Source organism: Callionymus lyra, chromosome 18 (genome assembly GCF_982586985.1).
Source record: "Callionymus lyra chromosome 18, fCalLyr1.hap1.1, whole genome shotgun sequence".
In the NCBI taxonomy this organism is placed as follows: Eukaryota; Metazoa; Chordata; class Actinopteri; order Syngnathiformes; family Callionymidae; genus Callionymus; species Callionymus lyra.
This window is the reverse complement of record NC_141835.1, coordinates 2,701,924-2,710,064: the sequence shown is the minus strand read 5'-3', so window position 1 is coordinate 2,710,064 and position 8,141 is coordinate 2,701,924.

Sequence of the window (8,141 nt, the reverse complement as noted above, 5' to 3'; positions counted from 1 at the left end):
TCAAGTTGTTTCTCCTCATGATGTTTGAGGTTCATGTTGTTGTCTCCTCATGATGTTTGAGGTTCATGTTGTTGTCTCCTCATGATGTTTGAGGTTCATGTTGTTGTCTCCTCATGATGTTTGAGGTTCATGTTGTTGTCTCCTCATGATGTTTGAGGTTCATGTTGTTTCTCCTCATGATGGTTGAGGTTCATGTTGTTGTCTCCTCATGATGTTTGAGGTTCAAGTTGTTGTCTCCTCATGATGTTTGAGGTCCATGTTGTTGTCTCCTCATGATGTTTGAGGTTCAAGTTGTTGTCTGCTCATGATTTTTGAGGTTCATGTTGTTGTCTCTTCATGATGTTTGAGGTTCATGTTGTTGTTTCTCCTCATGATGTTTGAGGTTCATGTTGTTGTCTCCTCATGATGTTTGAGGTTCAAGTTGTTTCTCCTCATGATGTTTGAGGTTCATGTTGTTGTCTCCTCATGATGTTTGAGGTTCATGTTGTTGTCTCCTCATGATGTTTGAGGTTCATGTTGTTGTCTCCTCTTGATGTTTGAGCTTCATGTTTTTGTCTCCTCATGATGTTTGAGGTTCATGTTGTTGTCTCCTCATGATGTTTGAGGTTCATGTTGTTGTCTCCTCATGATGTTTGAGGTTCATGTTGTTGTTTCCTCAAGATGTTTGAGGTTCATGTTGTTGTCTCCTCATGATGTTTGAGGTTCATGTTGTTGTCTCCTCATGATGTTTGAGGTTCTAACATGTTGTGTCTCCTCATGATGTTTGAGGTTCATGTTGTTGTCTCCTCATGATGTTTGAGGTTCATGTTGTTGTCTCCTCATGATGTTTGAGGTTCTAACATGTTGTGTCTCCTCATGATGTTTGAGGTTCATGTTGTTGTCTCCTCATGATGTTTGAGGTTCTAACATGTTGTTGTCTCCTCATGATGTTTGAGGTTCTAACATGTTGTTGTCTCCTCATGATGTTTGAGGTTCATGTTGTTGTCTCCTCATGATGTTTGAGGTTCATGTTGTTGTCTCCTCATGATGTTTGAGGTTCATGTTGTTGTCTCCTCATGATGTTTGAGGTTCTAACATGTTGTTGTCTACTCATGATGTTTGAGGTTCATGTTGTTGTCTCCTCATGATGTTTGAGATTGATGTTGTTGTCTCCTCATGATGTTTGAGGTTCTAACATGTTGTTGTCTCCTCATGATGTTTGAGGTTCATGTTGTTGTCTCCTCATGATGTTTGAGGTTCATGTTGTTGTCTCCTCATGATGTTTGAGGTTCTAACATGTTGTTGTCTACTCATGATGTTTGAGGTTCATGTTGTTGTCTCCTCATGATGTTTGAGATTGATGTTGTTGTCTACTCATGATGTTTGAGGTTCATGTTGTTGTCTCCTCATGATGTTTGAGGTTCATGTTATTGTCTCCTCATGATGTTTGAGCTTCATGTTGTGTCTCCTCATGATGTTTGAGGTTCATGTTATTGTCTCCTCATGATGTTTGAGGTTCATGTTGTTGTCTCCTCATGATGTTTGAGGTTCTAACATGTTGTTGTCTACTCATGATGTTTGAGGTTCATGTTGTTGTCTCCTCATGATGTTTGAGGTTCATGTTGTTGTCTCCTCATGATGTTTGTGGTCCATGTTGTGTCTCCTCATGATGTTTGAGGTACATGTTGTTGTCTCCTCATGATGTTTGAGGTTCATGTTGTGTCTCCTCATGATGTTTGTGGTCCATGTTGTGTCTCCTCATGATGTTTGAGGTTCATGTTGTTGTCTCCTCATGATGTTTGAGGTTCATGTTGTTGTCTCCTCATGATGTTTGTGGTCCATGTTGTTTCTCCTCAAGATGTTTGAGGTACATGTTGTTGTCTCCTCATGATGTTTGAGGTTCTAACATGTTGTTGTCTCCTCATGATGTTTGAGGTTCATGTTGTTGTCTCCTCATGATGGTTGAGGTTCATGTTGTAACTCCTCATGATGTTTGAGGTTCTAACATGTTGTTTCTACTCATGATGTTTGAGATTCATGTTGTTGTCTCCTCATGATGTTTGAGGTTCATGTTGTTGTCTCCTCATGATGGTTGAGGTTCATGTTGTATCTCCTCATGATGTTTGAGGTTCATGTTGTTGTCTCCTCATGATGTTTGAGGTTCATGTTGTATCTCCTCATGATGTTTGAGGTTCTAACATGTTGTTTCTCCTCATGATGTTTGAGGTTCATGTTGTTGTCTCCTCATGATGTTTGAGGTTCATGTTGTATCTCCTCATGATGTTTGAGGTTCTAACATGTTGTTGTCTCCTCATGATGTTTGAGGTTCATGTTGTTGTCTCCTCATGATGTTTGAGGTTCTAACATGTTGTTGTCTCCTCATGATGTTTGAGGTTCATGTTGTTGTCTCCTCATGATGTTTGAGGTTCATGTTGTTGTCTCCTCATGATGTTTGAGGTTCTAACATGTTGTTGTCTACTCATGATGTTTGAGGTTCATGTTGTTGTCTCCTCATGATGTTTGAGGTTCTAACATGTTGTTGTCTCCTCATGATGTTTGAGGTTCATGTTGTTGTCTCCTCATGATGTTTGAGGTTCATGTTGTGTCTCCTCATGATGTTTGAGGTTCATGTTGTTGTCTCCTCATGGTGTTTGAGGTTCATGTTGTGTCTCCTCATGATGTTTGAGGTTCATGTTGTTGTCTCCTCATGATGTTTGAGGTTCATGTTGTGTCTCCTCATGATGTTTGAGGTTCATGTTGTTGTCTCCTCATGATGTTTGAGGTACATGTTGTTGTCTCCTCATGATGTTTGAGGTTCATGTTGTGTCTCCTCATGATGTTTGAGGTTCATGTTGTGTCTCCTCATGATGTTTGAGGTTCATGTTGTTGTCTCCTCATGATGTTTGAGGTTCATGTTGTTGTCTCCTCATGATGGTTGAGGTTCATGTTGTTGTCTCCTCATGATGTTTGAGGTTCTAACATGTTGTTGTCTCCTCATGATGTTTGAGGTTCATGTTGTTGTCTCCTCATGATGGTTGAGGTTCTAACATGTTGTTGTCTCCTCATGATGTTTGAGGTTCAAGTTGTTGTCTCCTCATGATGTTTGAGGTTCATGTTGTTGTCTCCTCATGATGTTTGAGGTTCATGTTGTTGTCTCCTCATGATGTTTGAGGTTCATGTTGTTGTCTCCTCATGATGTTTGAGGTTCAAGTTGTTGTCTCCTCATGATGTTTGAGGTTCATGTTGTTGTCTCCTCATGATGTTTGAGGTTCAAGTTGTTGTCTCCTCAAGACGTTTGAGGTTCATGTTGTTGTCTCCTCATGATGTTTGAGGTTCATGTTGTGTCTCCTCATGATGTTTGAGGTTCATGTTGTGTCTCCTCATGATGTTTGAGGTTCATGTTGTTGTCTCCTCATGATGTTTGAGGTTCAAGTTGTTGTCTCCTCAAGACGTTTGAGGTTCATGTTGTTGTCTCCTCATGATGTTTGAGGTTCATGTTGTGTCTCCTCATGATGTTTGTGGTCCATGTTGTGTCTCCTCATGATGTTTGAGGTTCATGTTGTTGTCTCCTCATGATGTTTGAGGTTCAAGTTGTTGTCTCCTCATGATGTTTGAGGTTCAAGTTGTTGTCTCCTCATGATGTTTGAGGTTCATGTTGTTGTCTCCTCATGATGTTTGAGGTTCATGTTGTTGTCTCCTCATGATGTTTGAGGTCCATGTTGTGTCTCCTCATGATGTTTGAGGTTCATGTTGTATCTCCTCATGATGGTTGAGGTTCTACCATGTTTTTTCTCCTCATGATGTTTGAGGTTCATGTTGTTGTCTCCTCATGATGTTTGAGGTACATGTTGTTGTCTCCTCATGATGTTTGAGGTTCATGTTGTGTCTCCTCATGATGTTTGAGGTTCATGTTGTGTCTCCTCATGATGTTTGAGGTTCATGTTGTTGTCTCCTCATGATGTTTGAGGTTCATGTTGTTGTCTCCTCATGATGTTTGAGGTTCATGTTGTTGTCTCCTCATGATGTTTGAGGTTCTAACATGTTGTTGTCTCCTCATGATGTTTGAGGTTCATGTTGTTGTCTCCACATGATGGTTGAGGTTCTAACATGTTGTTGTCTCCTCATGATGTTTGAGGTTCAAGTTGTTGTCTCCTCATGATGTTTGAGGTTCATGTTGTTGTCTCCTCATGATGTTTGAGGTTCATGTTGTTGTCTCCTCATGATGTTTGAGGTTCAAGTTGTTGTCTCCTCATGATGTTTGAGGTTCATGTTGTTGTCTCCTCATGATGTTTGAGGTTCAAGTTGTTGTCTCCTCAAGACGTTTGAGGTTCATGTTGTTGTCTCCTCATGATGTTTGAGGTTCAAGTTGTTGTCTCCTCATGATGTTTGAGGTTCAAGTTGTTGTCTCCTCATGATGTTTGAGGTTCATGTTGTTGTCTCCTCATGATGTTTGAGGTTCATGTTGTTGTCTCCTCATGATGTTTGAGGTCCATGTTGTGTCTCCTCATGATGTTTGAGGTTCATGTTGTATCTCCTCATGATGGTTGAGGTTCTACCATGTTTTTTCTCCTCATGATGTTTGAGGTTCATGTTGTTGTCTCCTCATGATGTTTGAGGTTCATGTTGTTGTCTCCTCATGATGTTTGAGGTTCAAGTTGTTTCTCCTCATGATGTTTGAGGTTCATGTTGTTGTCTCCTCATGATGTTTGAGGTTCATGTTGTGTCTCCTCATGATGTTTGTGGTTCATGTTGTATCTCCTCATGATGTTTGAGGTTCATGTTGTTGTCTCCTCATGATGTTTGAGGTTCATGTTGTTGTCTCCTCATGATGTTTGTGGTCCATGTTGTGTCTCCTCATGATGTTTGAGGTACATGTTGTTGTCTCCTCATGATGTTTGAGGTTCTAACATGTTGTTGTCTCCTCATGATGTTTGAGGTTCATGTTGTTGTCTCCTCATGATGGTTGAGGTTCATGTTGTTGTCTCCTCATGATGGTTGAGGTTCATGTTGTTGTCTCCTCATGATGTTTGAGGTTCTAACATGTTGTTTCTCCTCATGATGTTTGAGGTTCTAACATGTTGTTTCTCCTCATGATGTTTGAGGTTCATGTTGTTGTCTCCTCATGATGTTTGAGGTTCATGTTGTATCTCCTCATGATGTTTGAGGTTCTAACATGTTGTTGTCTCCTCATGATGTTTGAGGTTCATGTTGTGGTTCCTCATGATGTTTGAGATTCATGTTGTTGTCTCCTCATGATGTTTGAGGTTCAAGTTGTTGTCTCCTCATGATGTTTGAGGTTCATGTTGTGGTTCCTCATGATGTTTCAGATTCATGTTGTTGTCTCCTCATGATGTTTGAGGTTCATGTTGTTGTCTCCTCATGATGTTTGAGGTTCTAACATGTTGTTGTCTCCTCATGATGTTTGAGGTTCATGTTGTTGTCACCTCATGATGTTTGAGGTTCATGTTGTTGTCTCCTCATGATGTTTGAGGTTCTAACATGTTGTTGTCTACTCATGATGTTTGAGGTTCATGTTGTTGTCTCCTCATGATGTTTGAGGTTCATGTTGTGTCTCCTCATGATGTTTGAGGTTCATGTTGTTGTCTCCTCATGATGTTTGAGGTTCTAACATGTTGTTGTCTCCTCATGATGTTTGAGGTTCATGTTGTGTCTCCTCATGATGTTTGAGGTTCATGTTGTTGTCTCCTCATGATGTTTGAGGTTCATGTTGTGTCTCCTCATGATGTTTGAGGTTCATGTTGTGTCTCCTCATGATGTTTGAGGTTCATGTTGTTGTCTCCTCATGATGTTTGAGGTTCATGTTGTTGTCTCCTCATGATGTTTGAGGTTCATGTTGTGTCTCCTCATGATGTTTGAGGTTCATGTTGTTGTCTCCTCATGATGTTTGAGGTACATGTTGTTGTCTCCTCATGATGTTTGAGGTTCTAACATGTTGTTGTCTCCTCATGATGTTTGAGGTTCATGTTGTTGTCTCCTCATGATGTTTGAGGTTCTAACATGTTGTTGTCTACACATGATGTTTGAGGTTCATGTTGTTGTCTCCTCATGATGTTTGAGGTTCATGTTGTTGTCTCCTCATGATGTTTGAGGTTCATGTTGTTGTCTCCTCATGATGTTTGAGGTTCTAACATGTTGTTGTCTACTCATGATGTTTGAGGTTCATATTGTTGTCTCCTCATGATGGTTGAGGTTCTAACATGTTGTTGTCTCCTCATGATGTTTGAGGTTCATGTTGTTGTCTCCTCATGATGTTTGAGGTTCAAGTTGTTGTCTCCTCATGATGTTTGAGGTTCATGTTGTTGTCTCCTCATGATGGTTGAGGTTCTAACATGTTGTTGTCTCCTCATGATGTTTGAGGTTCAAGTTGTTGTCTCCTCATGATGTTTGAGGTTCATGTTGTTGTCTCCTCATGATGTTTGAGGTTCATGTTGTTGTCTCCTCATGATGTTTGAGGTTCATGTTGTTGTCTCCTCATGATGTTTGAGGTTCAAGTTGTTGTCTCCTCATGATGTTTGAGGTTCATGTTGTTGTCTCCTCATGATGTTTGAGGTTCAAGTTGTTGTCTCCTCAAGACGTTTGAGCTTCATGTTGTTGTCTCCTCATGATGTTTGAGGTTCAAGTTGTTGTCTCCTCATGATGTTTGAGGTTCAAGTTGTTGTCTCCTCATGATGTTTGAGGTTCATGTTGTTGTCTCCTCATGATGTTTGAGGTTCATGTTGTTGTCTCCTCATGATGTTTGAGGTCCATGTTGTGTCTCCTCATGATGTTTGAGGTTCATGTTGTATCTCCTCATGATGGTTGAGGTTCTACCATGTTGTCTACTCATGATGTTTGAGGTTCATGTTGTTGTCTCCTCATGATGTTTGAGGTTCATGTTGTTGTCTCCTCATGATGTTTGAGGTTCAAGTTGTTTCTCCTCATGATGTTTGAGGTTCATGTTGTTGTCTCCTCATGATGTTTGAGGTTCATGTTGTTGTCTCCTCATGATGTTTGAGGTTCATGTTGTTGTCTCCTCATGATGTTTGAGCTTCATGTTGTTGTCTCCTCATGATGTTTGAGGTTCAAGTTGTTGTCTCCTCATGATGTTTGAGGTTCATGTTGTTGTCTCCTCATGATGTTTGAGGTTCATGTTGTTGTCTCCTCATGATGTTTGAGGTTCATGTTGTTGTCTCCTCATGATGTTTGAGGTTCAAGTTGTTGTCTCCTCATGATGTTTGAGGTTCATGTTGTTGTCTCCTCATGATGTTTGAGGTTCAAGTTGTTGTCTCCTCAAGACGTTTGAGCTTCATGTTGTTGTCTCCTCATGATGTTTGAGGTTCAAGTTGTTGTCTCCTCATGATGTTTGAGGTTCAAGTTGTTGTCTCCTCATGATGTTTGAGGTTCATGTTGTTGTCTCCTCATGATGTTTGAGGTTCATGTTGTTGTCTCCTCATGATGTTTGAGTTCCATGTTGTGTCTCCTCATGATGTTTGAGGTTCATGTTGTTGTCTCCTCATGATGTTTGAGGTTCATGTTGTTGTCTCCTCATGATGTTTGAGGTTCATGTTGTTGTCTCCTCATGATGTTTGGGGTTCATGTTGTTTCTCCTCATGATGGTTGAGGTTCTAACATGTTGTTTCTCCTCATGATGTTTGAGGTTCATGTTGTGTCTCCTCATGATGTTTGAGGTTCATGTTGTTGTCTCCTCATGATGTTTGAGGTTCAAGTTGTTTCTCCTCATGATGTTTGAGGTTCATGTTGTTGTCTCCTCATGATGTTTGAGGTTCATGTTGTTGTCTCCTCATGATGTTTGAGGTTCATGTTGTTGTCTCCTCATGATGTTTGAGGTTCTAACATGTTGTTGTCTACTCATGATGTTTGAGGTTCATGTTGTTGTCTCCTCATGATGTTTGAGGTTCATGTTGTGTCTCCTCATGATGTTTGAGGTTCATGTTGTGTCTCCTCATGATGTTTGAGGTTCATGTTGTTGTCTCCTCATGATGTTTGAGGTTCATGTTGTGTCTCCTCATGATGTTTGAGGTTCATGTTGTTGTCTCCTCATGATGTTTGAGGTTCTAACATGTTGTTGTCTACTCATGATGTTTGAGGTCCATGTTGTTGTCTCCTCATGATGTTTGAGGTTCATGTTGTTGTCTCCTCAT